The sequence below is a fragment of the Ranitomeya variabilis genome, chromosome 2 (assembly GCF_051348905.1).
Source record: "Ranitomeya variabilis isolate aRanVar5 chromosome 2, aRanVar5.hap1, whole genome shotgun sequence".
Lineage (NCBI taxonomy): Eukaryota > Metazoa > Chordata > Amphibia > Anura > Dendrobatidae > Ranitomeya > Ranitomeya variabilis.
In genome coordinates this window covers 330,265,980-330,292,743 of record NC_135233.1, presented here as the reverse complement: position 1 = coordinate 330,292,743, position 26,764 = coordinate 330,265,980, and the positions used below count along the sequence as shown (strand labels likewise).

Here is a 26,764-nt window from a genome sequence, read left to right as displayed (position 1 = left end):
ACCGTGTTGGGGGGACAGCGCTTACTGTAGCGCTGTCTCCTGCACGGCACACGGACGGCACACGGACAGCATCCGTGTGCGGGTACGTGTTTTACACGGACCCATTGACTTTAATGGGTCCGTGTGATCCGTGCCCTCCTACGAACACTGACATGTCTCCGTGTTTTGCACACGGACACACGGTCCGCAAAAAATCAATGACATCTGCAGAGACACATTGATTTTAATGTGTCTACGTGAGTCAGTTTCTCCGGTACGTGAGAAAACTGACACCTCACGTACCGGAGCCACTGACGTGTGAAACCGGCCTATGGAGGCAAAAACTGATGAAATACTGATGGAATAACGATGGATCCAGCTCCATTATAGGTCTATATCGTGGACCTGTTTTATGGATATATAACAATACGCTTGTCAGAGACCATCCTGGGCTGCACTCATACGCTGCATTGGCTTCTTGACCATGCTGTATTATCTGCTGTGATATTCTGACATTCAGCGTGTGGCCACAGCTCTACGAGGAGTGAGGCTGCAGAGCTACTGACATTTTTTTTTTTTTCATTACTTTTTATTTGGCCTGTTTTTTTTGTTTGTTTTTTTTTTTTTATGGACAACTTAACTAAAAGCCATCGGAGAAAAATGGTGGGCGAGGTACACTCACTACGTCACCTGTCATGGATGTTTGCTGCTCTACACAGCGGGTGATTTGCTGCACCACTGGATCATCTGCGGATCTCAGAGCTTGAACCTAGATTTAGGGACTGAGGGGCGACTCATTATTAAATTTGTGAGATTTTGTTTTATTCAGTGGTTTTTTTTTGTGCCTTATTAATTTTCTATTTTGGGTCCTTTTATATATTTTTAACCTTCGTGATGCTTTTTTTTTTCAATGTTAGTATGGTTAGCCAATTTCAGATGTTTTACTCTAATTTATAATTTGCCCTACTTGCAATACACATACATAGTTTTTGTAATTTTTTTGTGTGCAGTTTAAGGCCGGCGTCACACTAGCGAGTTTTACGGATGTATGAGCGCAGAAAATAAATTCGTAAAATACGCATAACACACGGCCCAATGATTCTCTATGTCCAAGCTCCTATCAGCCGTATTTTACGGATCCGTATTATACGGTCTTCTACGGCCGTAGAAAATCGCAGCATGCTGCGTTTGTCACCGTATTGCACAAAAAAATCGCCAATGAAAGTCTATGACGGCGAGAAAAATACGGATTACACACGGACCAGCAGTGTGACCTGCGAGAAATACGCAGCAGTGTTCTATAGAAAAGCCGGTAATTCAATTGCCGGCTTTTCATTTCTCCTTCACAAACCCGACAGGATATGAGACATGGTTTACATACAGTAAACCATCTCATATCCCTTTTTTTTTTTGCATATTCCACACTACTAATGTTAGTAGTGAGTATGTGCAAAATTTGGGCGCTGTAGCTTGTAAAATAAAGGGTTAAATCGCGGAAAAAATTGGCGTGGGCTCCCGCGCAATTTTCTCTGCCAGAGTGGTAAAGCCAGTGACTGAGGGCAGATATTAATAGCCTAGAGAGGGTCCATGGTTATTGGCCCTCCCTGGCTAAAAACATCTGCCCCCAGCCACCCCAGAAAAGGCACATCTGGAAGATGCGCCTATTCTGGCACTTGGCCACTCTCTTCCCACTCCCGTGTAGCGGTGGGATATGGGGTAATGAAGGGTTAATGTCACCTTGCTATTGTAAGGTGACATTAAGCCAGATTAATAATGGAGAGGCGTCAATTATGACACCTATCCATTATTAATCCAATAGTACGAAATGGTTAATAAAACACACACACACATTATTTAAAAGTATTTTAATGAAATAAAGACACAGGGTGTTGTAATATTTTATTATACTGGTAATCCACCTGAAGACCCTCGTTCTGTAACAAAGGAAAAATAAAAAAACAACAATATCTCATACCTTCCGTCGCTCAGATCAAGTCCCACGAAGTAAATCCATCTGAAGGGGTTAAATCATTTTACAGCCAAGAGCTCTGCTAAAGCAGTGCTCGTGGCTGTAAAACCCCCGGGAATTAATGGATTGCAGGGGAATGACCTGTAGTTACCTTGAGTTGCGGTGATGCGCCCTCTGCTGGATGTCCTCATGAACTGGAGCCTTGGAAAAGTTCCCACGCTCGAGTTCATATGAGGACATCCTGCCTACGGATGACATATGGATCACTATTTTTGGAACATTTCTGCGTATTACGGCCGTAAAATACGGACCGTATTTTCATACGCTGAGTTTGACGCCGGCCTAAGATTTGTGTATCATTTAGTCTACGTTACCATAATGAGCTTTTGGTGAATTTTTGATTTTGCAGACTTTCTGCACCTGTTAAGTAACATAGTTTTCTTAGACTATTTTAATTTGGTGTGTTGTGTTTTAAATAAAGCTTCTTTGTTTTTGATAGTTCCATGTGCTTTGGCCAAAACTTTATTGATACAGTCATGGGCTGATCACATGTGTTTTTGATGCGTTTCCACTGCGGAAATGTCAAAAAACCTATGTGTGTTTATTACCTGCAGACTTTCTGCATCTAATGCAAGTCTCTGGGGAATCCCATATGGAAAACTCAGAAGAAGAGAAATTAACGTTTCTGAAATGCACACCGCAGGTCAGTTTACGATGAGTAAAAAAAAAGCGGAGAGAGCATGAGATTTCAATAAATCTCATCCACTGTGCTGGAACAGTAAGGGTATGTGCACACGTAGGTGGGATGTCTGCGGATTTATCCGCACCTGTTTTTGTAAATCCACAGGTAAACCGCACTGCGGATTACCTGCGGATTTGCTGAGGAATTACCGCGGATTTACTGCGGTTTTTGTGCGGATTCCACCTGCGGTTTTACACCTGCGGATTCCTATTATGGAGCAGGTGTAAACCGCAGCGGAATCCGCACAAAGAATTGACATGCTGCGGAATGTAAACCGCAGCGTTTCCGCGTGTTTTTTTTCTGCAGCATGTGCACTGCGGATTTTGTTTTCCATGGGTTGACATGGTACTGTAAACTCATGGAAAATTGCTGCAGATCCACAGTGTCAAAACCGCTGCGGATCTGCAGCAAAATCCGCAACGTGTGCGCACACCCTAAGGCTACGTACCCACGATGAGCTTTTGGTGCCTTTTTGATGTTGCAGGATTTCAGCACCATTTCTGCACACATTATTTAAATTAGGTTACTTGCGTTTTTGTGTGCTTTTTTTAGGCTATGTGCACACGTTGCGGATCTGCAGCTGTTTTCCATGCGGTGTACAGTACCATGTAAACCTATGGAAAACAAAATCCGCAGTGCACAAGTTGTGGGAAAAAAACGGAAACAAACGGAAACAAAGCGTTGTTTTTTCTGCAGCATGTCAATTCTTTGTGCGGATTCCACAGCGGTTTACACCTGCTCCATAATAGGAATCTGCAGGTGTAAAACCGCAGGTGGGATCCGCACAAAAACTGCAGGTAAATCCGTGGGTAATCCGCAGTGCGGTTAACCTGCGGATTTTGCAAAGACAGTGCAGAAAAATCCGCACACCAATCTGCAACGTGTGCTCATAGCCTTATTGCGTTTTTGAAGCTGCTGTTTTTGTCTCTTGTTGGTGTGTCATGTTTTAAACAAAGCTGGTATGTACCTTCCTGGTACATACTTCATGAAGTTGAATCAGTTTTTTTATGCACAAAACTTTATCATCATGCACACATGAGACAAATGCACACTGACAAAACCACAGTAAAAAAAGCATAAAAAATGCACTGAAAACTACGTAAAAACACAGCTAAAACTAAGCCAAACCTTCTTTATGTAAGCAGCTTAAACTTGGCATTAAAATAACCCGCACCAAAAACACAACGTGTGAACATAGCCTTAAATCTTGCATTTTTTTAAAGCTTCAAAAACTCACTAAAAACTCATTGTGGGAATTTAACACCTATAAATTGAGCTATTACCGTGCAATATCTTGCACCCGAGATCAGTTGACTTTTTTGTTTGTGCGATTTCCATGATTTTATGCACTCAATGCCTTCAGGACTTAGCTTTTTTGCTTTGTCTATTTGCTCAAATATTTAAACTATAAACAAGTTGTCAGGGGTTCTATATTTTGTGATGGCCAGTGCAACATTGGCATGTCGAGAGTTGTACAAGAAGGGCTCCATGCAGAAGTCTGTGGCCCTGATACTGTACTAGAACTACAGTTCCAAGAATGGTAAAGGTACCTTCACACTGAACAACTTAACAACGATAACGATAGCGATCCGTGACGTTGCAGCTTCCTGGATAGCGATATCGTTGTGTTTGACACGCAGCAGCGATCAGGATCCTGCTGTGATATCGCTGGTCGGAGCTAGAAGTCCAGAACTTTATTTCGTCGCTGGATCTCCCGCTGACATCGCTGAATCGGTGTGTGTGATGCGGATTCAGCGATGTCTTCACTGGTAACCAGGGTAAACATCGGGTTACTAAGCGTGGCCCTGCGCTTAGTAACCCGATGTTTACCCTGGTTACCCGGGGACTTCGGCATCGTTGGTCGCTGGAGAGCCGTCTGTGTGACAGCTCTCCAGCGACCACACAACGACGAAACAGCGACGCTGCAGCGATCGGCATCGTTGTCTATATCGCTGCAGCGTCGCTTAATGTGACGGTACCTTAAAACGTGAGCCTGCAGTCCTCCACAATAGCAGAAGTGTTGTAGAACAGCTGGAGAACCTCAGGTTGTTACAATGTGCCACAGGAGAAGACTATCCCTCTGCCCTCCAGCTGCCAACACGTTACATTTTTTTAAAAGTTCCAAACATATAAGAAAATGTAACAACACATCAGCTTCTATGTGTTGGGCCGCCCGCTGTGCGCTACATGAACAACTTCATTCACAAAATGTTAGCGTGGTACCATCGAACAGAATGTTTTATTTCAGCAAATCCCTGGTTAGCAAACAGCCTGCAGCCGTTGGCTGCTGCAACTCCAGCAGTGTCTGCAAACAGAGGAGATGAACGTCAGGTGTTGGAATTCGGGCAGGTTCACATGGGGAAATGGCTGCTAGCAAAACTTAGGCAGGTTCTAAGAAGAGCCGAGAATTGTTTCAAGGATTTGGAAAGTGAGTAATAATTGTGTATTAAAGCTGTTAGAAATTGTTCAGAAGTTAGAATGGAGGTAAAATGATTTCTTAACCTCTTCGTGACCTGGAAATTTTTCATTTTTGCTGTTTTTTTTTTTTATACCCTTTCTTCCAAAAGCTATAACCCCCTTTTTTTTGCCCTTCAAGATAGTCGTATGTGAGCCTGATTTGAGATTGATATAATGTCAACTAGGACAAGTTGTAGGCCCTGATGCACCCTTGTGTTTTTGGGGCTTGTTTTTTTATTTTGTGCACCCAATTTATGATTCTATTTGTGCCTATTTTACTTGTGCTTGCCTATTTTTATTTCTGTTTTGTGAGCAGAGTTTATCAATTTCAGATGTTTGTGCTTGATTCATCAACTGAAAATTTTTTACAAAAGTACCAACATTTGGTGCAACTTCACTCCACGCAACCCTTGATGCATTTTGGCACAATTATTTTGGGCCAAAACTTTAAAAAAGACACAGACACACACACTTTTATGCGGATTTTGTATGTTTGTGTTGCGTATTTCATGTGTTTTTTCCCACTGCGGATTTCTATAATGGAAGGGTGCAGAAACTGCTGCAGATCCGCACAAAAGAAGTGACATGCTGCTTCTTTTGATCCGCAGCGTTTTTCATGCAGAATTTTCTGCACCATTAGCACAGCATTTTTTTTTTCCTATTGATTTACATTGTACTGTAAATCACTTTGCGGATCTGCTGCGTTTCTGTGCGGAAATAAACACTGCGGATCCACACTAAATCCGCATCGTGTGCACACAGCCTAAGTGGGTTCTGCATTCTGCTAACAGAAAGGTAAGCCTCCCTTTGTTGGGAATCCCTCTGATCTGCTACCTGTTGGTGCTTGTCTTTTACGTTTCACACAAGGTGATGTCCCCTTTATTTGTTATTTATCGGTATCCATCCTCAGTGGCCACAGTCAAGCCAATACCTCCTGACAATGGCCACGAACATAGTGTGTATCTAGACTTAAGCGCATTTACACTGAAAGACATTTGTGAACAAGCATTCTTAGAGGGAACCTATCAGGTAAAATAAGGCTTTTAAACTATAGGTTAATAGTGTTTTGAGACGGTCCAGTACCGGCACTGAGAGCCCCGCTGCCTGGAGGAAATTAACTTTATTCTGCCCCAGCACCATTCGGGTTTCAGTGATAGATAGCAACACCTGTATCAGCTTCCCAGGCACTGACTGACAGCCAACCATTACAGCCACAGCCACCACTCTCTATACACGCCGGTGCCACCCCTATGACTGAAATCCCAAGGCTATCGGGAGGAATAAAGTTTATGCTTGTTCATTGGATGAAATGATCTTTTGCACAAAAGATCATCTTTCTTCTCGATCCTTCGTTCTATGTAACCAAAAATTACACTTCTGAGAGCCATGGCCATGGCAGCCTACGAGCACTGAACGATCTAATATAGCTCGCGCAGTACACATAGTTCACTTTGGTCTGCCTATGTAAAGAGGCTACTAATCAACCTCTGATCCGTAAAGGTTTTCCGCTAGTTGGTCTGTGTACAGGACCCGTAGTCCTTTATCTTGGTGGTAGTCCATAGTCATTTACCTAGCTCGATCTGCAAAACTGATACCAGTGCATTCGAGCTCCTGACCACTGTCATTGTTCCCCTCCATTCACTCAGTGTTAGGCCAGTCTCACACGTCCAGATAATTCCAGTACCGGAAAAATCGGTACCGGAGTTATCTGTGTCCGTGTGTTTGTGAGCTCACGTGGCACACGGACCGTGCAGGAGACAGCGCTACAGTAAGCGCTGTCCCCCCTGTTTGTGGTGCTGAAGCCGCCATTCATCCCTTCTCTCCAGCAGCGTTCGCTGGAGAGAAGGAATGAATGGCAGCTTCAGCACCACAAGCAGGGGGGACAGTGCTTACTGTAGCACTGTCTCCTGCACAGCACACGGACCCATTGACTTTAATGGGTCCGTGTGATCTGTGTGCTCCCACGAACACTGACATGTCTCCGTGGTTTTCAAACGGACACACGGTCCGTGAAAACAAGCTGACATGTGCAGAGACACATTGATTTTAATGTGTCTACGTGAGTCAGTGTCTCCGGAACATGAGAAAACTGTCACCTCACGTACCGGAGCCACTGACGTGTGAAACAGGCCTTTAGCGGCATTCGCACATCAGTGTGTCATGGTCAATGATTTGTGGATCGACCATGAGTCTCCCCAACCATAGTCCTGTGCCTTGCGTTCCGTACTCTGACCCTACATGTGAATCTGGCATTAGGGCAAAGCTAAGCTAGAGTTTCGTTGTTTTTTTTGTTTTTTTGTTTTTTGTCAAAACTGATTCACAAAATGCTCCATCTATGAATCATTTCCTGATGTACTTTCCTCTAGAAAACTTGTTGTTATGGAAGAGTTTTCATCCTGGAGCTTATTTTTGCAGCTTTTTGATTGGACAGAGCCAATTTTGAGCTGATTCCATGACAAATCGCTTTAAAGAAGTGACATGCGCTTGCTTTTTTTTTTTTTTCTCCTAAAAAAAACATGTTTTAAAACCTGAAGCAGAAAAAAAATGCCCAAAACACTAAACATATGACCAGCAAGTTGTTTTACAATATAAATTAATAGAAAGTCTTTCAAGCATTTTTAAAGAGCTTTTTCTGACTTTTTTTTTTTTTTTTTAACAAACGCTTAACTATTTACAAGGCTTTTTTTTTTATCTTCACGTTCGTGAAAAATGGACAAATGAATGAGCCCTCATTTGATATGCTACAGATCCTAAATCCACAGCGCTGGTGAATTTATGCTGTAGGTTTTCTCTGCATGTGGATGAGTTTTGTAAAAATTTCCATAGGGTTTCTACTATAATATGCAGCAGATTTTCTGCCTCGTGTGAACACAGCCTGAAGGTTCACCTCTATGGGTGATTTTCATCTGGACTCGTGTGAAAAACGGACATGTCTTTGTAATGTAACGTGAACAACACCATAGACTGTTATGGGTACATGTTCTATCTGTGAAAATCATGGATAAAACTGCCTATGAGACCAGCCACTGCATATGCTAGCTAAAAAAGCAGCTGTGAGCCTCTGCTGTCACATCTGTATACTCACTTATCACAAGTGACTTATGTTTTCTCCCCTTCTTTGGTGAAAACAAGTTATCACTGATTCACAGGTTATAGGTGATAACTTAATGATCGCGGAATCAAACCATGGGGAACTTTTATCCATGACAGGGCACTTTTATCCCCATTTTAAAATGGAGCAGCAGGTGGAATATCTGAACTCGGCTCCATTCATTGTCTTTGGGGGCTTCCAGGAAAAGCCAAGTGCAATCACTTAGTGAATTAAATGATCAGTGGTTGAGTCATACATATGCCGCTCCATACTACTGAGGATAAAAGTTGCACTTTCTGCAGATCGGTGCAGGTCCCAGCAGTCGGACCCCCACCAATCTATAAATTATCACTTATCCTTTGACCACGTTCACATATTAAGTATTTGGCCAGTATTTTACATCAGTTATTTGTAAAGCAAAACCAGGAGTGGAACAATCAGATGAAAAGTAGAAATGCGTCACCTCTTTTTTTTGTATTTATCAGCACCTACTGGTTTTGGCTTACAAATTCTGACCAAATACTGAATGTGTGGACATGGCCTTAGGATAGGTGATTACTTGTTTTCAACGTAGAAGCCCTGTAAGTGCATATTTGCTACTGTGTAATAGTCACAGGAAAGGGAGGAATTGAACATCCAAGTATTTAATCTATATTGGAAATAAAGAATCTTCCCCTTATTGATATCAGAGAGAACAAGTGACCGCCATACACAACACAATCCCCTATACCAAGACCAATAGTACCACATACAAGGAACAAATACCACCACGTCGTGACCACACTACATATTCTCACCATGACCAAATACCCCATACAGGGAAAAAATACCACCACACGATGGCCAGATCACATATTACCACCACATAGTGACTGATCATTAACCCCTTTCTGCCATATGACGTACTATCCTGTCGAGGTGACCTGGGACTTAATTCCCAGGAACGGGATAGTACGTCGTGGGCAGTCAGCCGCGCTCACGGGGGAAGCGCGGCTGATCGCCACTGGGTGTCAGCTGATTATTACAGCTAACATCCGGCACTATGGACCGCTCCCGGCACACCCCCGGAACACTGCGATCAAACATGATGGCAGCATTCCGGCGGCATAGGAAAGCATCGCGCAGGGAGGAGGCTCCCTGTGTGCTTCCCTGAGACTCCGGAACAACGAGATGTGATTGCGTTGTTCCGAGCCTCTCCTCCCTGCAGGGCCCGGATCCAAGATGGCCGTGGGGCTCCTTCCGGGTCCTGCAGGGACCGAGGCAAAAAACAACGCTTTATTATCATACCACCTAACAAAAAGTGGAATAACACGTGAACAAAAAGACATAAATAAACATGGTACTGATGAAAACGTCATCTTGTCCCGCAAAAAAATAAAAGTTATAGTCCTCAGAATAAAGCGATGCAAAAATAATTATTTTTATATAAAATAGATTTTATAGTATAAAAGCGCCAAAACATAAAAAAATTATATAAATGAGGTATCGCTGTAATAGTACTAAAACTGCTTTATCAATTTTACCAAACTTGGAACAGTATAAACGCCCCCCCCCCAAAAAAAAAGAAATTCATGAATAGCTGGTTTTTGGTCATTCTGCCTCACAAAAATCGGAATAAAAAGCGATAAAAAAATGTCACGTGCCGGAAAATGGTACCAATAAAAACGTCAACTCATCCTGCAAAAAAAACAATACCTCACATGACTCTGTGGACCAAAATATGGAAAAATTACAGCTCTCAAAATGTGGAGAAGCAAAAACTCTTTTTGTGCAATAAAAATCGTCTTTTAGTGTGTGACAGCTGCCAATCATAAACATCCGCTAAAAAAACAGCTATAAATAGTAAATCAAACCCCCCCTTCATCACCCCCTTAGTTAAGGAAAAATCATAAAATTAAAAAATGTATTTATTTCCATTAGGGTTAGGGTTTGGGCTAAACTTAGGGTTAGGCTGCCGTCACACTAGCAGTATTTGATCAGTATTTTACATCAGTATTTGTAAGCCAAAACCAGGAGTGGATGATAAATGCAGAAGTGGTGCATATGTTTCTATTATACTTTTCCTCTATTTGTTCCACTCCTGGTTTTGGCTAACAAATACGGAGGCAAAATACCGACCAAATACTGCTAGTGTGACGGCAGCCTTAGGGTTTGGATTACATTTACGGATGAGATTAGGGTTAGGGGTGTGGTTAGTGTTATGGTTGGTATTAGGGTTAGGGGTGGGGTGTGGTTAGGGTTGGGATTAGGGTTAGGGGTGTGTTGGGGTTAGAGGTGTGGTTAGGGTTGGGATTAGGGTTAGGGGTGTGTTAGGGTTTCAGTTAGAATTGTTAGGGTTTCCACTGTTTAGGCACATCAGGGGCTCTCCAAATGCGACATGGCGTCCGATCTCAATTCCAGCCAAGTCTGCGTTGAAAAAGTAAAACCGTACTCCTTCACTTCCGAGCTCTCCCTTGCACCCAAAGTTCTCAACACATCTAGATAAGTTCCTTGGGGGATCTAGTTTCCAATATGGGGTCACTTGTGGGGGGTTTCTACTGTTTAGGTACATCAGGGGCTCTGCAAACGCATTGTGACGCCTGCAGACCAATCCATCTAAGTCTGCATTCCAAACGGCGCTCCTTCCCTTCCGAGCTCTGCCATGCGCAGTTGTTTACCCCCACATATGGGGTATCAGCATACTCGGGACAAATTGCACAACAACTTTTGGGATCCAATTTCTTCTGTTACCCTTGGGAAAATACAAACATTGGGAGCGAAAAGATCATTTTTGTGAAAAAAAAATATGATTTTTTTATTTTTACGGCTCTGCATTATAAACTTCTGTGAAGCACTTGGTGGGTCAAAATGCTCAGCACACATCTAGATAAGTTCCTAAAGGTACCTTCACACTAAACGATATCGCTAGCGATCCGTGATGTTGCAGCGTCCTGGATAGCGATATCGTTTAGTTTGACACGCAGCAGCGATCAGGATCCTGCTTTGATATCGCTGGTCGTTGAACAAAGTTCAGAACTTTATTTGGTCGTCAGACCGGCGTGTATCGTCATGTTTGACACCAAAAGCAACGATACCAGCGATGTTTTACACTGGTAACCAGGGTAAACATCGGGTTACTAAGCGCAGGGCCGCGCTTAGTAACCCGATGTTTACCCTGGTTACCAGTGTAAAATGTAAAAAAAACAAACAGTACATACTCACCTTCGCGTCCCCCGGCGTCCGCTTCCCACACTGACTGAGCGCCGTAAAGTGAAAGTGAAAGTACAGCACAGCAGTGACGTCACCGCTCTGCTGTTAGGGCCGGCGCTCAGTCAGTGCAGGAAGCGGACGTCGGGGGACGCGAATGTAAGTATGTACTGTTTGTTTTTTTTACATTTTACGCTGGTAACCAGGGTAAACATCGGGTTACTAAGCGCGGCCCTGCGCTTAGTAACCCGATGTTTACCCTGGTTACCCGGGGACCTTGGCATCGTTGGTCGCTGGAGAGCGGTCTGTGTGACAGCTCTCCAGCGATCAAACAGCGACGCTGCAGCGATCGGCATCGTTGTCGCTATCGCTGCAGCGTCGCTTAATGTGAAGGTACCTTTAGGGTTTTCAATGTTTAGGCACATCAGGGGCTCTCCAAACGCGACATAGTGTCCTATCTCAATTCCAGTCAATTTTGCATTGAAAAGTCAAACGGCGCTCCTTCCCTTCCAAGCTCTGCTATGCGCCCAAACAGTGGTTTACCCCCACATATGGGGTATCGGCGTACTCAGGACAAATTGTACAACAACATTTGGGGTCCAATTTCTCCTGTTACCCTTGGTAAAATAAAAGAAATTGTAGCTGAAGTAAATTTTTTGTGAAAAAAAAAAAAAAGTTAAATGTTAATTTTTTTTTTTATTTTTTTTTTTTAAACATTCCAAAAATTTGTATTTTGTGTGACATATCTCTGTGATTTAAGGGCATGAAAATTCAAATTTGGAAAATTGCGAAATTATCAAAATTTTTGCCAAATTTCCGTTTTCACAAATGCAGGTAATATCAAAGAAATTTTACCACTGTCATGAAGTACAATGTTTTCTCATAACATAATGTCAGAATCATCAGGATCAGTTGAAGTGTCCCAGAGTTATTACCTCATAAAGGGACAGTGGTCAGAATTGTAAAAATTGGCACGGTCATTAACGTGCAAACCACCCTAGGGGGTTAAGGGGTTAATAAAAAACACAATACTAATGCTAATATTACCATTGGAGGCATTATACACAGGAGCTCTGTCAGTGGCGTATCCAGGTGGGGCAGCCGGGGCATGTGCCCCGGGCGCAGCCGACAGGGGGGCGCCAGTGGGCCGCCTGATGATGCGGCGGTCCAAGGAGGGGGTTGGCGGGGGCTGTCTAATTATACTCACCTACTCCTGGCGCGGTCCCTGCAGGTCCCTGGCTGCCCGGCACCCCGGCTACTTCCTGTACTGAGCGGTCACATGGTACCGCTCATTACAGTAATGAATATGTGGCTCCACCTCCCATAGGGGTGGAGCCGCATATTCATTACTGTAATGAGTGGTAACGGTGACTGCTCAGTACAGGAAGAAGCAGCAGCGCCGGGGAAGCAGGGACTGCACCGCGCAAGGAGCAGGTGAGTATACGAGGAGGGGAGCGCAGCGCTGCGCGATATTCACCTGCTCCTCGTTCCAGCCGCCGGTCCGTCTTCTGCAGTGACGCTGAGGTCAGAGGGCGCGATGACGTGGTTAGTGCGTGCCCTCTGCCTAAACGACAGTGCAGAGGAGGCGGAAGATGGAGCGGCGGCTGGAACGAGGAGCGGTGAATATTGAAAGTGCCGGGGGCCTGAGCGACGGAGAGGTTAGTATGTTATTTTTTTTTATTTTTTTTTCGCAGTACCAGCAAATGGGGCAAATATCTGTATGGGGCATCTTATGGGGCCATAACGTTTGTGCAGCACTATATGGGGGCCATAACATTTGTGCAGCACTATATGGGGTCCATAACATTTGTGCAGCACTACATGGGGGCCATAATGTTTGTGCAGCACTACATGGGGGCCATAATGTTTGTGAAGCACTATATGGGGCAAGTATCTGTACAGAGCATCTTATGGGGCCATAATGTTTGTGCAGCACTATATGGGGCAAATGTCTCTATGGAGTATCTTATGGGGCCATTATTAACCTTTATGCAGGATTATATGGGGCATATTTTAATATGGAGCATCTTATGGGGCCATCATAAACTTTATGGAGCATTATATGGGGCTCCTGATTTAATATGGATATTCAAAAACACTTAACCTACTGATGTCTCAATTAATTTTACTTTTATTGGTATGTATTTTAACATTACGGGGATTCAGGAATGTACCTTGGCTTGGTCATACAGTTTCAATAGAGTTAAGGCTCAAATGGGGGGGGCGCCAAATTGATCCTTTGCCCCGGGTGCTGGAGAGCCTAGATACACCTCTGAGCTCTGTAGTATAGCATACAGTGTATAGAGTACAGGTAATACAGTGATCACCAGTGACATTATGCACAGATGCTCTGTATACAGTGTATAATTTACAGGTAATACAGTGATCACCAGTGACATTATACACAGGAGCTCTGTACATAGTATATAGTGTATAGTTTCAGTGTACAAGTAACACACTGACTCACCAGTGATGTCTGTAGTTGAAGTCCTTCATCTTTTCTTTTCTTCTTCATCCAGTGCAGACCACCATCATTCATCTCTGCAGAAAATAAGTTATCAACAGCTGATCGGTTGCAGAGCACATTTCCCACTTATTCCCCAACTACTGCACTACATCAGAAAAAGAGAAAAGCAACATAGTACCACCCTGCACAATAAAACAACCCCTTTTGTTTTCCCACATGGAAGACCGTATCCTTAAAAGTAAATTAAATTACAGCAATAATAATGTTCCCTGATTAGCCCCTACAGTAATCATGTCCCCATTTACCACCATACACCAATAATATATGATGCTCATCCTGACCCCCCCCCCCCCACCATACAGGAATTATCATCCCTTTATTTAATAAGTTTCCAGATCCTGCGCCCCTTTATTTAATGTCCTCATCCTAGGTCCCTATGTTGTTCCCACACTGGACCACAATGTTCACACGGGTGAGGTAACACGGGGTCCCGGGTATGCATTCGCTGGAGGTTGCAGGGATCAGTGACCTGTCAGCAGTCTGCATTATCTACTATATAATTGTCTAAGGGTCACTTCGGTCTGTCTGTCCTTCTGTCTGTCTGTCGCGGTTATTCGTTCGCTGATTGGTCTCGGCAGCTGCCTGTCATGGCTGCCGCGACCAATCAGCGACGCGCACAGTCTGGAAGAAAATGGCCGCTCCTTACTCCCCGCACTCACTGCCCGGCGCCCGCATACACCCCTCCAGTCGGCCCTCACACAGGGTTAATGGCAGCGGTAACGGACAGCGTTATGCCGTGGGTAACGCACTCCATTACCGCTGCTATTAACCCTGTGTGACCACCTTTTTACTATTCATGCTGCCTATGCGGCATGAATAGTAAAACGATCTAATGTTAAAAATAATAAAAAAAAATAAAAAATCGTTATGTACTCACCGTCCGTCGGCCCCTTGATCGACAACAGGCCTGCCCGACGCTCCGGTGACCGGTCCATGCTGCGATCTCGCAAGATGATGCCGTAGGGTCTCGTGAGACCGCTACGTCATCATCTCGCGAGACCGCAATGCACTCCTGGGACCGGAGCGCGGGAGGAGCGTCGGTAAAGGCCTCGCGTCGGTAAAGGCCTCGCTTGGATCCGGGAGCTCCGGAAGGTGAGTATATAACTATTTTTTATTTTATTTCTTTTTTCTTTTTAACAGGGATATGATGCCCACATTGCTATATACTGCGTGGGCTGGGCAATATACTACATGGGCTGTGCAATATACTCCGTGCGCTGGGCAATATACTACGTGGGCTGGGCAATATACTACGTGGGCTGGGCAATGTACTGCGTGGGCTGTGAAATATACTACGTGGGCTGCGCAATATACTACGTGGGCTGCGCAATGTACAACGTGGGCTGCGCAATGTACAACGTGGGCTGCGCAATGTACAACGTGGGCTGCGCAATGTACAACGTGGGCTGCGCAATGTACAACGTGGGCTGCGCAATGTACAACGTGGGCTGCGCATTGTACTGCGTGGTCTGCGCAATATACTACGTGGCCTGTGCTATACACTACGCATACATATTCTAGAATACCCGATGCGTTAGAATCGGGCCACCATCTAGTGAATATATAATCAGAGCACCACATACATGAACCCCGCCTTAGGACATGAGCATATCATTAACACAAAACTAAAATTAAAGATTAAGAAACAGCCACAAGACGGATTTCATCAACCAAGGTATCATTTTATTCAGTATAAAGGCACCGACCTGTCACTGTGTGGAGGTTACTATACACAATTCTGCTGACAGTTTCCCTTTAAGCTCTAGAGGCCTAATCCAGAAGCCACAAAAATTCTTCTATTCCTACTGTCATACAGGAGGGGAACTGACTTTCAAACTGTTTGTAGCATAACTTTTTTGACATACAGGCCTCATCCACACTCAAACAATTCTTTTTTTTTTTCTTTTTCTGTGACTAACATGATACAGCACATCATATTTCAACTTGGAATTTACAGTCGCTGAAATTCAGCTGCTTGCAGAGGTGGTGCAGAGGTTTTTTTGTTGCTAATGCTGTGATCCTACCACACTATCTGAGCAACATGACTAGGAAAAAGTAAGACTGTGATGGAAGGGGAATTAGGCTTGGTGTTCAAGGTGTACGTGGGGTAGGTGGTAATGTTTGTGAAAGCACTAGTGAACCAACGTCACGTCATATGCAAAGACAACTGACAACTTCTGTTACTGTACGGGCTACTCGTCTGCCTTTTTTTGGCAGAGCCACAGCGGTACGCCTTGTCAATGATGCCCAGAAAAAGCATGTGTTTAAGTGGATGGCAAGAACAGCTTCAAGTGGCCTCTCCTCCTCTTCCACCACCTCAACATCACACCCAGTACAGTCCAGAGGTGGCACCCAAATTCCCATTGCTTCCCCCCCTCATCCCAACTCAGCAACCGTACAACTGACTGTACGGAACCACAGATGGTGGAGTCTGAAGAGCTGTTCACACATTCTATGCCATGTTCATCAGAAATGTACTCAAAAGCTTCACAGAGTAAGGCCAGGATCACACACAGCGAGCTACGGCCGAGTCTCGCAGGTTAAAACCAAGCTCTGGCACCAGCACTCCAGAGCGGAGCGTGCGGTCGCATAGCAATACATGGAGCTGTAATAGAATGCAGGGTTGAGTATGTCACCACGGAACAGACAGACCAACTGTTGAGGGGAATTTATTAACAGGAGTAAGATTCTCCTCGCAGGGAGTAAACAGGGGGGTTAATAAGGGTAAATCAAACAGTAAACACTTAAGTGAAATAAAAAGGGTTAATGAGTGTTCTTGTAACTTATCAGTCCAGGGAGGTCCAGACTGGAGGGTCTTAATTACAATGTGGGTACAGTCACCAGCAGCGCTTGAGATCCTGAAGTCTCTCCTCTGCGTCCTGAGAACTGGAGACTCCAGGGTTAAGTCTTTTCTTCCAGTGAAGCTGAAAGCAGGAAGTAACTCAGCCACTCTGCTGCCAGTCTCTGTATATGAGGCTGGCAGGCTTTCTGCAGTAGCAATGCTACACACACACCGAGCAGTTTACTTGTCACACTCAGGGGTCCTGGCTTGTCACTGCGGTCACCGGGGCTACGCGCTCAGGTCACTGTCAGGGGATATATCTTCTCTGATTATGGAGGCTTCCAAGTCCACACTCTCACATCCAGCCTCCACTACGGCTGGTATCTCAGCCTCAGTGCCCTCATAGGGAGCACTCTCTTTCGGGGAGCGCGGTGCTGCAGCCTGCTCTCTGTCTGGCTCATTGTCCCCTCTGTCTCGCGCTCTCTGCTCTCCCGCTCTTTTCTGACCACACCCCCCTCTCTTCCTCTCTGCCCCCAGCAGTCACATGGTCTCCTCTGTCCAGTGCAGAAAGTCTTCCCCCCGACAACCCAGCTGTCTAAGTGGTTCCAGGTAAGGAGCAGGGAAAGCAACCTCCTTACAGAGTTACACACTCCGTCCGGAGTACCGGTGCCAGAGCTTGTTTTTAACCTGCGAGTCTCGGCCGTATCTCGCTGTAGTGTGACTCTGGCCTAAAGAGGAGGAAATCTGCACCAATGCTCAACATTTTTTTTTTAGCTTGGTTCCGGGGCAGGATGAAGTGGGGTCTGAATAGCATCCTGACCTTCGTCATCAGATGTTAACCCCTGGGTGGGGGAGGTGATCCTGATGAGACTTGGATATCTGATGCGCACGTGGACTGTACTGTGCTATCAGGGCAGGAAGGAGGAGGGTGACTCCAAGGGTGAGGAATGTGATAACACAGAGGATCATGATGAGGTGTTAGATCCCAGTTGGCATGAACATAGAGGCACACAGCTGAGTAGGTCATCTGAGGCAGAAGACGAGGTTACGTTTTGCCGGATGTCAGACACGTAGTGATGCAGCAATGCAAACTCAGCCACAACTGTGCCTGTGACCTGCAGGGTCTGCAGCTCGCAGGGGTGGCAAGGGTTGCCTAGCCAGGGCCTTTTTTGACACTGCAAATGATGAGCCATCTCATGTAATCTGCCAACTTTGCAAAAAAACTGAGTTGAGGTAAAAAATGCAATAATTTGACTACTACATATATGAACCTTCACATGCACAATCAACTTGCTTTACTGTGGGAATCCCACTGCGTAAAAATGCAGACCAGTGGACCTCGGCAACCATCAGCCGCTACATCAATCACATCTGCTGCTTCTTCCTCCTCCTTTGTTACCGTGCCAACTACTGAGACGCAGATCTTCAACCGTAGAACCTCGGGTTCTTTACCCGCTTCAGTCACGCTGACTGAGAGTCCGCTATCAGCTGTAACAGAAGCGGACATACCTGCTGTTTTTGACCGATTTCAGCGAACGAGCACACTACAAGTTTCTTGATCCACCGCAACATCTCTGCCTGCACCTCTCACGGTCCTGCAGTTTGTCTGGTTCACCGTACTCCGCCCTCTCTCAGTACTGCAGGCAGCCCATGGTACTCCAGTTGTGGTCACGTAAAAGAATTTCTTCCTACGCATGACAAAGCTAAGAGGTTGAACTCCACCAACTCGAATCTGTTGGCAATGAAAATGCAGCCTTTCCGCCTGGTAGATACAGACGGTTTCCGAAAACTGATGGCCGTCGCAGTCCCCTAATACCAATTTCCTACTCGCCATTACTTTTCTAAGAAAGCTGTGCCTGCACTACACCAGCATGTCACAGATAACATCACCCATTCCTTGACTAAATTTCTGTCTGCCAGGGTGCGTTTCACCACAGACACTTGGATGAGTAAGCATGGCTAAGGGTGTTTACATCTCGCTGACTGGGCACTGGGTGATTCTGGTGGCTGTGGGGACAGGCACTGCTCCACAAGTCTTGGAATCCCCAAGGCTTCCAGGACAAACTTCTACATTTAACACTTCCTCCCCTGCTTCTGCCTCCTCCTCTAGGGCCTCCACCTGCGCCCTCAACCTCTGCTTTAATGAGACACGTATTCCAACAGTGCCGAGCGAATCCCCACCACCTCCGTACTGCGCAGCCAGGGCTCACCGCAATCAGTGAGGCAGTATTAAAATTGATATGCCTTGGAGATCTCAGTCATACAGCTGAAGAGTTGTGGACAGCTCCCAATGCTAAGTTTGAACAATGGCTGTCCCCGCTGAACGTGCATTCAGGGAAGGCCGTGTCCGATAACGGTGCAAACCTGGTGGCGGCCCTATGGCGAGGCAAACTCACACACATACCTTGCATGGCTCACATCCTCAACCTGCTGGTATAGCATTTTCTCCACCACTATCCTGCCCTGGGTGAGCTACTCCAGAAAGCAACAAAGCGGTGTGCTCATTCCTGCCACTCACACCCCTCTGGTCATCGACTTGCATCGATACAGAGGTCTTTGTCCATGCCAGTTAAGAGGTTGATATGCGATGTGCCGACACGGTGGAATTCCACTCTGCACATGTTGCAGCGACTGTGGCAGCAGCAATAAACCCTGATGCAGTATGTCATGTCATATAGCCTGGGTCAACGCAGTACGGACGTGGCACATATCACATTTACAGAGTGGGCACAGATTAACCCTAGAACGCATACCCATAGAAATCTACACATTCACGCACCTGGGGCCTTTTAGGCCTGTTTACAATTATCATGGAATAACTCAAATAAAAATACTTTTCAAAGTTTATTGCAAAGTAAGGATGCATTCCCACTAGCGCAGGGGTCCGCCAGGACGGGATTCCGTAATGGATCTGACCTCCTGGTGACCCCAGCTAAGGCTGGCGGACGCATACCTGGGGCCTCGCAGGCCTGCCAAGTTACTTGTTTTCTATTTTCTGTAAAATTACTTTAGTTAGAATTTTGAAACTCTAGGTATTCCTCAGGTATATAGTTGTTAGTAATTTCCAGTTGTTCATATATTTTTATGTTATAGGCATTTCGGTATAACAACCTTTTTTTGGGACTACCCCATATTCACGCACCTGGGGCCTTTTAGGCCTGTGTGCAAATAACACGGAATAACTCAAATAAAAATACTTTTCAAAATTTATTTTACAATTGCAAGGTAAGGATGCATTCCAACTAGCGCTGGGGTCCGCCAGGAGGGGATCCGTAATGGATCTGACCTCCTGGTGACCCCAGCTAAGGCTGGCGGAATCCCGCCATTCCGGCAGCCTTAGCTGGAGTTACCAGGAGGTCAGATCCATTATGGATCCCCTTCTGGCGAACCCCAGTGCTACTGGGAACACAGCCTAAGATGTGTATATTTCAAAACATAATTATGTGCATAAAACAACAAAAAAGTAAGTTAACGGGCACGCCAAACATAGGCATTCTATATGCAATTTTCTTATGAAAACATTTTTTGGTTGTAGCAAACTTGGTGCAGGAATATTTATTTGTAACTTTACATATTCCCCCGACAATTCTCACATATTATTTTTTCGGCTGAATGTTCCTTGCATACATTTTGTCCGCAAGTAGAACAGAAACGCTCCGATTTTCTTTCCTTCTTTGCTGGACAAATATAGCAGCGCTTTCTTTTTTTTTCTCTTTGCTCTGGATGTTCCAGAAAGCGTATTCCACATCGGATCATTGCCTCCGTAATTTGCCTTGATAAGCATATCATGCTGCTTCTCTCCATCATAGTAGGCATCAAAAGTTCATAACAAAGTTCTGTCAAAAATAGACGTCTCTTGTCTTTCCTGTTGGCATGGAATTCTGGATTAGTTTGACAATAAACAATGTAGCTATTGAGGGCTGACACATCAAGGATATTGGAAAAAAGGGAATGCAGAATCCACACTCTTCCCGACAATAGCAGCAATAGCAGAGTCATAACAGTTCTTCCCCAGCAACAATACAGACAAAAAGACTGAGTATCACATGTAAACCTAGTACAGGCCTAAAAGGCCCCAGGTGCGTGAATATGGGGTAGTCCCAAAAAAAGGTTGTTATACCGAAATGTCTGTAACATAAAAATATATGAATAACTGGAAATTACTAACAACTATATACCTGAGGATTACCTAGATTTTCAACATTCTAACTAAAGTACTTTTACAGAAAATAGAAAACAAGTAACCTGGCAGGCCTGCGAGGCCCCAGGTATGCGTTCTACGGTTAATGATCTCTGCACCCTTCTGCACAGTTTCAAAATGGCTACTAAGATGGTTAGTGCTCATGATGCCATCATCAGCATCACTATTCCAGTCATTTATATGCTGGAGCAGACTTTGAATAACCTGCGGGAGGAGATGGTGGTCCCAGAAGAAGAGGAGATGGTGGTCCCAGAAGAAGAGGAGGATGTGGAAGGGATAACATTGTCTCGAAGTTCCAGAATGTCGTCTCACAGGCAGGTGCCAAGGGAGGGTGGATTACTGCGATTGAGGGGGGCTGGTGATAACAGACAAACTGTTATCGAAGGTGCAAGATCTGAGGAACAAATGGAGGAGGAAGAAGTGATGGGTGACCAACTGTCAGATGAGGAGGATAATCTTCCCCTCTCTGTTGTGCGTGTGGGAGGGGATGGAGGAAACGAGCCTCATTGTTACCTAGCCACCAACATAGCATGGGCATGGACCTCATGGTAGAGCCCGACATATGAGTGCCTTCTTGCTGCACTATCTGCAACATGATCCCCGTATAGTTATGATTAGGAATACTGCTGACTACTGGGTCACCACTCTGTTAGATCCACGCTATATAACCACATTTTGCCAGATGTGTCCCGCCCTGGAAAGGGACCTACGAATGCTGGAGTGTCAAAACACGCTTTTACACAACCTTAAGAGCTTTTCCCCAAGACAGCAGTGAAGCACACAGTTCACATCACAGCTCCAGACTTCCAACCCCCAACACGTCAATTTGTCAATGCCAAAACATTCGCCTCAGCAGCAGCAGTAGTGTAAGTGGAAAAAGCAATTTCTGTGAATCCTTTGAGACTTTTTTTTTTACCAGCTTGTGCACCAGCACAACAGAGTCCAAGTCTTACACGTGATGAACGAATGGAGAGGATGCTGCAGGAGTATCTAGAAATGAATATCAATACCATCAGGGAGGGTTTGGACACTTTCAAATTTTGGCCTTCCAAAATTGATGAGTGGCCTGAGCTCGCCTCACAAGCCTTGGAGGTTTTATTGTGCCCGGCAACCAGCGTTCTCTCAGAACGTGCCTTCAGTGCTGCTGGTGGTGTACTGATGGATAAGCACAGCCAGCTGTCCCTTGAAAGTGTAGACCGCCTATCTTTCATCAAGATGAACAATTCATGGATTTCCAAGGACTATTGCACTCCAGTCGCAGACTGTACAGACTAGGTGATATTGCATTTTTTTAGTGTGATGCATTAATGTCACATAACAGCACTCTGTGATATATTTAGAGTGGCTTCTGTGTCTGCTGTGGCTACTGCTAATGTTAAGACAAATTTGAGAAATGTGAACTGTCATGGTTGGTCTTCATCTGCTGGGCTAGCTGTAGTGGAAGACGGGTCGATCCCAATTATACTATTTCTATTCTCGTGACAGTTATTCCACTTCTGTGGTGTAAGGCACTCATTTTTTTAAATGTGAACACTCCTGGTTGGGTGTCCATCTGCTGGATTGGGTGTAGTGGAAGACCTGTTGGTCCCTATTATACTATCTATACTGTGGTGAAATTGATGTCACTTTGGTGTCTGCCAGTAATTTTTTGTAAATGTGTAGACTCCTGGTTGGGTCTCCTTCATGTGTGTTGCCTGTAGCAGTAGACCTCCGAGACCGTCAGGCCTCCACCTCCTTGGACTTAACTACCCGTGTTACTATCCTTAAATTTTTCTGACAATGGTAGTCTACAAAACTGATTTTCGTGCCACCTTAATGTGGCTCAGCATGAAAGCAGGTAGAGGTGTTGCATGTGGTATCAGGGCTCCCAGCAAAGGAGGCCTACACCGATCCTTCACCCACCTCGTCTTACTGTGGCATTGAATTGAAAGCTGTAAATGCTGTCCCAGACCCCGATACCTCATGCCTAGCTGATTGCTGCAGTGCCATGCTACTATCTGTACTGTGGGTGAATTGAGGCCACTTTCCTGGTGTCTGTCCCTCATTTGATGTGTTTTGGCAGCATTTTGGGCCGTTATAAGGTGTTGTGCATGCATTTGTTTCTACCTCCCATTGACCTGAATGGTGTTCGGTTATGTTTGGCGAATATTCAATGAATTAATTGGCGAATATTGCAAATTCGCCAATTAAAAACCGAACATTGAAATATTCACTCATCTCTACTTGTGACTTATGACCTATGATGTACCAGTACTTCGTATGCTGCTAGAAGGTTAAAAATGTATGGTCACTTAGGACCTAAACACTCCAGTTAGAACAGGGAACCTGCAAACTAGCAAGCATGCAACAAGCAGAGTGTACACATTGCTTAGGGCCTCCAACAGGTGGAGGTGACTTAAGTGTCTCCTCGTCATTGGCTGGGGACACTTTAGGATGGCGTGCACTGTTCCTTTTAAGAGGGCAGGAGGTGCGAGTTCCCAGAGCACAGTGCAAAGAAATCTGCAAGCCATGCACATACCCCTGGCAGCAGGAGGTGAAGGAGCAGGATGGTGGCCGCAGCAGTGAGTACGTTAACATCCCTGCCGGGGGAGGGAGGAAGCTTGCAGTGATTCAGGCGCTACATATTCTTTGAGATTCTGAAACAGTTTTTCTGAAATCTGGCAGAACAAAGGGGTTCAGTTCTAATACCATTGACACATTATTGTAGGTACTGGGGGGAGTGGAGGCGGTCTTAGGTGCCCACCCGGAGCTACACTACTGTATGACGTGCACAGCACACCCATACAGTTAAACTCTGCGGCAGAGCAGGGAGACATGATCTCCCTGCAATGTGACATGGCCGCTATGGGGCTCCTGAGCTGGATAGGTGGCTGGAAAGACTAGAAAAGTGAACAATTCCATCAGAAAGAAAATCACCTGTAAGTTACTATCTGTTATACGTTCTGCAACACCGGTATCTGGTATTGTGTAGAGATTTTTTCAGTAATAGCGCGGTCATCCGCTGAGGTTCCCCTATACCTACAATTAGGGTGAGCCACCATAATTATCAGTTACCAGGTTAGTGGCCCCCATGAACCAAAACCCTAGCTATACCTCTGCATTGACTTTCCCTTGGGAGAGGGAGGTTAGCGCGGTGAGGTCCAAGACAGAACAGGTGGAAAACATCAGTTTTGCACATGATAGGATTTTTCGACACAGGAGAAAAAAAAATTACAAATGCATAGATATACATGTACAGCATATATTTTATATTCTCATGGATACCAGCGTAAAAATATCATCGCCTGACATTAACATAACCGCACTGATGTTTGCTTCTGTCTGGTCTAACAAGTTTGTCAGCTTCTATAATAGCAACCGTTTAATTCTGTTGTATTTGTAGTTAAAATCATAATCATATCTATCCAAGAGGTTGCACACCTACCCCAACAAAAAATATGGCGTCTACACCGCAGCGTGGCCAGACATTTTTCTTTCTTCTCCCTGCTTACCCTTGCTGGATGTCTTAAAGAATGGCACCTTAGACAATTTTCCAAGCTTACTAGACTAGCAGTCAGGATACAATAAGCACCATGTACAGTAGGCAAAGACCACCGTACACCACAAGGGGATCGGCATTGAGTCTTTCACTACCATTCTACCAGGGATGGTGACATTAACCTCTACATTGCTCCAGACCACCAATGATGGTGGTATTAACCACACAATTACTCTAAACCACCAGGGAAATATATACATACAGTTGTGCTGAAAAGTTTACATACCCTGGCAGAATTTTTGCTTTCTTGGCCTTTTTTCAGAGAATATGAATAACACCAAAACTTTTTCTCCACTCATGGTTAGTGGTTGGGTGAAACCATTTATTATAAAACTACTGTGTTTTCTCTTTTTAAATTATAACGACAACCCAAAACATCCAAATGACCCTGATCAAAAGTTCACATATCCTGGTGATTTTGGCCTGATACACATGGGTTTGAATGGCTACTAAAAGTAACATCCTCACCTGTGATCTGTTTGCTTGTAATCAGTGTGTGTGCATAAAAACTGAGTGAGTTTCTGGGATCCAGACAGACTCTTGCATCTTTCATCCAGCCACTGACGTTTCTGGATTGTGAGTCATGGGGAAAGCAAAAGAATTGTCCACTCAGATCTATGGGAAAAGGAAGTTGAACTGTATAAAACAGGAAAGGGATACAAAAAGATATTCAAGGAATTGATAATGCCAGTCAGCAGCGTTCAAACTGTGATTAACAAATGGAAAATCAGGAGCTCTGTAAAAACAAAACCATGGTCAGGTAGACCAAAAAAAATGTCGTCCAGAAATGCCAGGAAAATTGTTCGGGATGCAAAGAAAAACCCACAAATAACATCAGCTGAAATACAGGACTCTCTGAAAACTATCGATGTGGCAGTTTCAAGATTCACAATAAGTAGGCACTTGAAGAAAAATGGGCTGCATGGTTGAGTCACCAGAAGAAAGCCATTACTGCGTAAATGCCACAAAGTATCTCGCCTACAATACGCAAAACGGCACAGAGATAAGCCTCAAAACTTGTGCTCAACACTAATGATGACATGTTCAATATGGTGACCTAATTTTATCAAATTCTGCGTAGTACCTTTTTTGGGTTCAAAATCCTCAATATACCACTGGATAAAATAGTTTCCAAAATAGGGTCACTTGAGGGGGCTTTCCGCTGCTTAGGCACATCAGAGGCTCTCCTTCGCGACATGGCGTCTGCTCTTGACTCCAGCCATTTTTGCATTCTGAAAGCCAAACGGAGCGCTTTCCCTTTCCAGCCCTGCCCTGTGCCTAAATAGTAGTTTTCCCCCTCAAGGGGGATATTTGTTTACTCAAGAGAAATTGCACAACTACATTTGGGGTTAATTTTTTTCCTGATACCCTTGTGAAAGTAAAACATTTAGGTCTAAAGTTAAAAAAAAAAACAATTCTGTGAAAAAATGTGGTTTTGAGGTGTGCAGTTTTTCGAATGGTGTCACTTTTGGGAATTTTCTGTAAATGTAGGCCCCCTAAGTCACTTCAAATTTGATGTGGTCCCTAAAAAAATGTTTTTGTAGGTTTTGTTGGAAAAATTAGAAATTGCTGATCAAGTTTTAGCCCATCTAAATTCCTAACAGAAAAAAAATTTAAAAAATGATGCAGATGTAAAGTAGACGTGGTAAATGTTAACTATTTTGTGAGGTATGATTTAAGGGCATAAAAATTTTGAAGTTTGAAAATTGCAAAAATTTTGAAGTTTTGTCATGGTGGCTCAGTGGATAGCACTGCAGCCTTGCAGCGCTGGAGTCCTAGGTTCGAATCCCATCAAGGACAACATCTGCAAGGAGTTTGTATGTTCTCCCCGTGTTTGCGCGGGTTTCCTCCAGGTTCTCCAGTTTCCTCCCACATTCCGAAAGACATACTGATAGGGAATGTAGATTGTGAGCCCCATCAGGGACAGCAATGATAGTGTGTGCAAACTGTAAAGCGCTGCAAAATATGTTAGCGCTATATAAAAATAAAGATTATTTATTAAATTTTTGATCTTTTCAAAAATATACGTGCAGCGCCCCAGGGTCCTGGTTGTTGCAGTAATATCATTCTCCTCTATGGGGGAGTGATGTTACGTTTGGAGGCAAAGAAGGACAACTGAATCCAGGTTTCACAAACATGCAACACATTTCATACTCCAGGTCACCAGGGGGAGCTATGCTCCTATTTATTAGGGCACTCTTCACACTTAGGCTGCTTTCACACATCAGGTTTTTTGTTTCAGGCTAAATCCGGCTCTTCCGTGAAAAACAGGAATTGGAAAAGTGAAAAACC

At 44.6% G+C, this 26,764-nt stretch overlaps 1 protein-coding gene across 1 annotated transcript in view; it reads left to right on the top strand.

The window, feature by feature from the left end:
* The first annotated feature begins 5,031 nt into the window (after window positions 1–5,031).
* Window positions 5,032–26,764, top strand: part of LOC143805724 (integrator complex subunit 6-like) — a 140,403-nt gene continuing 118,670 nt past the window's right edge. Inside the window, exon 1 of the transcript XR_013221309.1 lies at window positions 5,032–5,118. The gene's annotated coding sequence lies outside the window, so the exon portion shown is untranslated. The remainder of the gene's footprint in view (window positions 5,119–26,764) is intronic.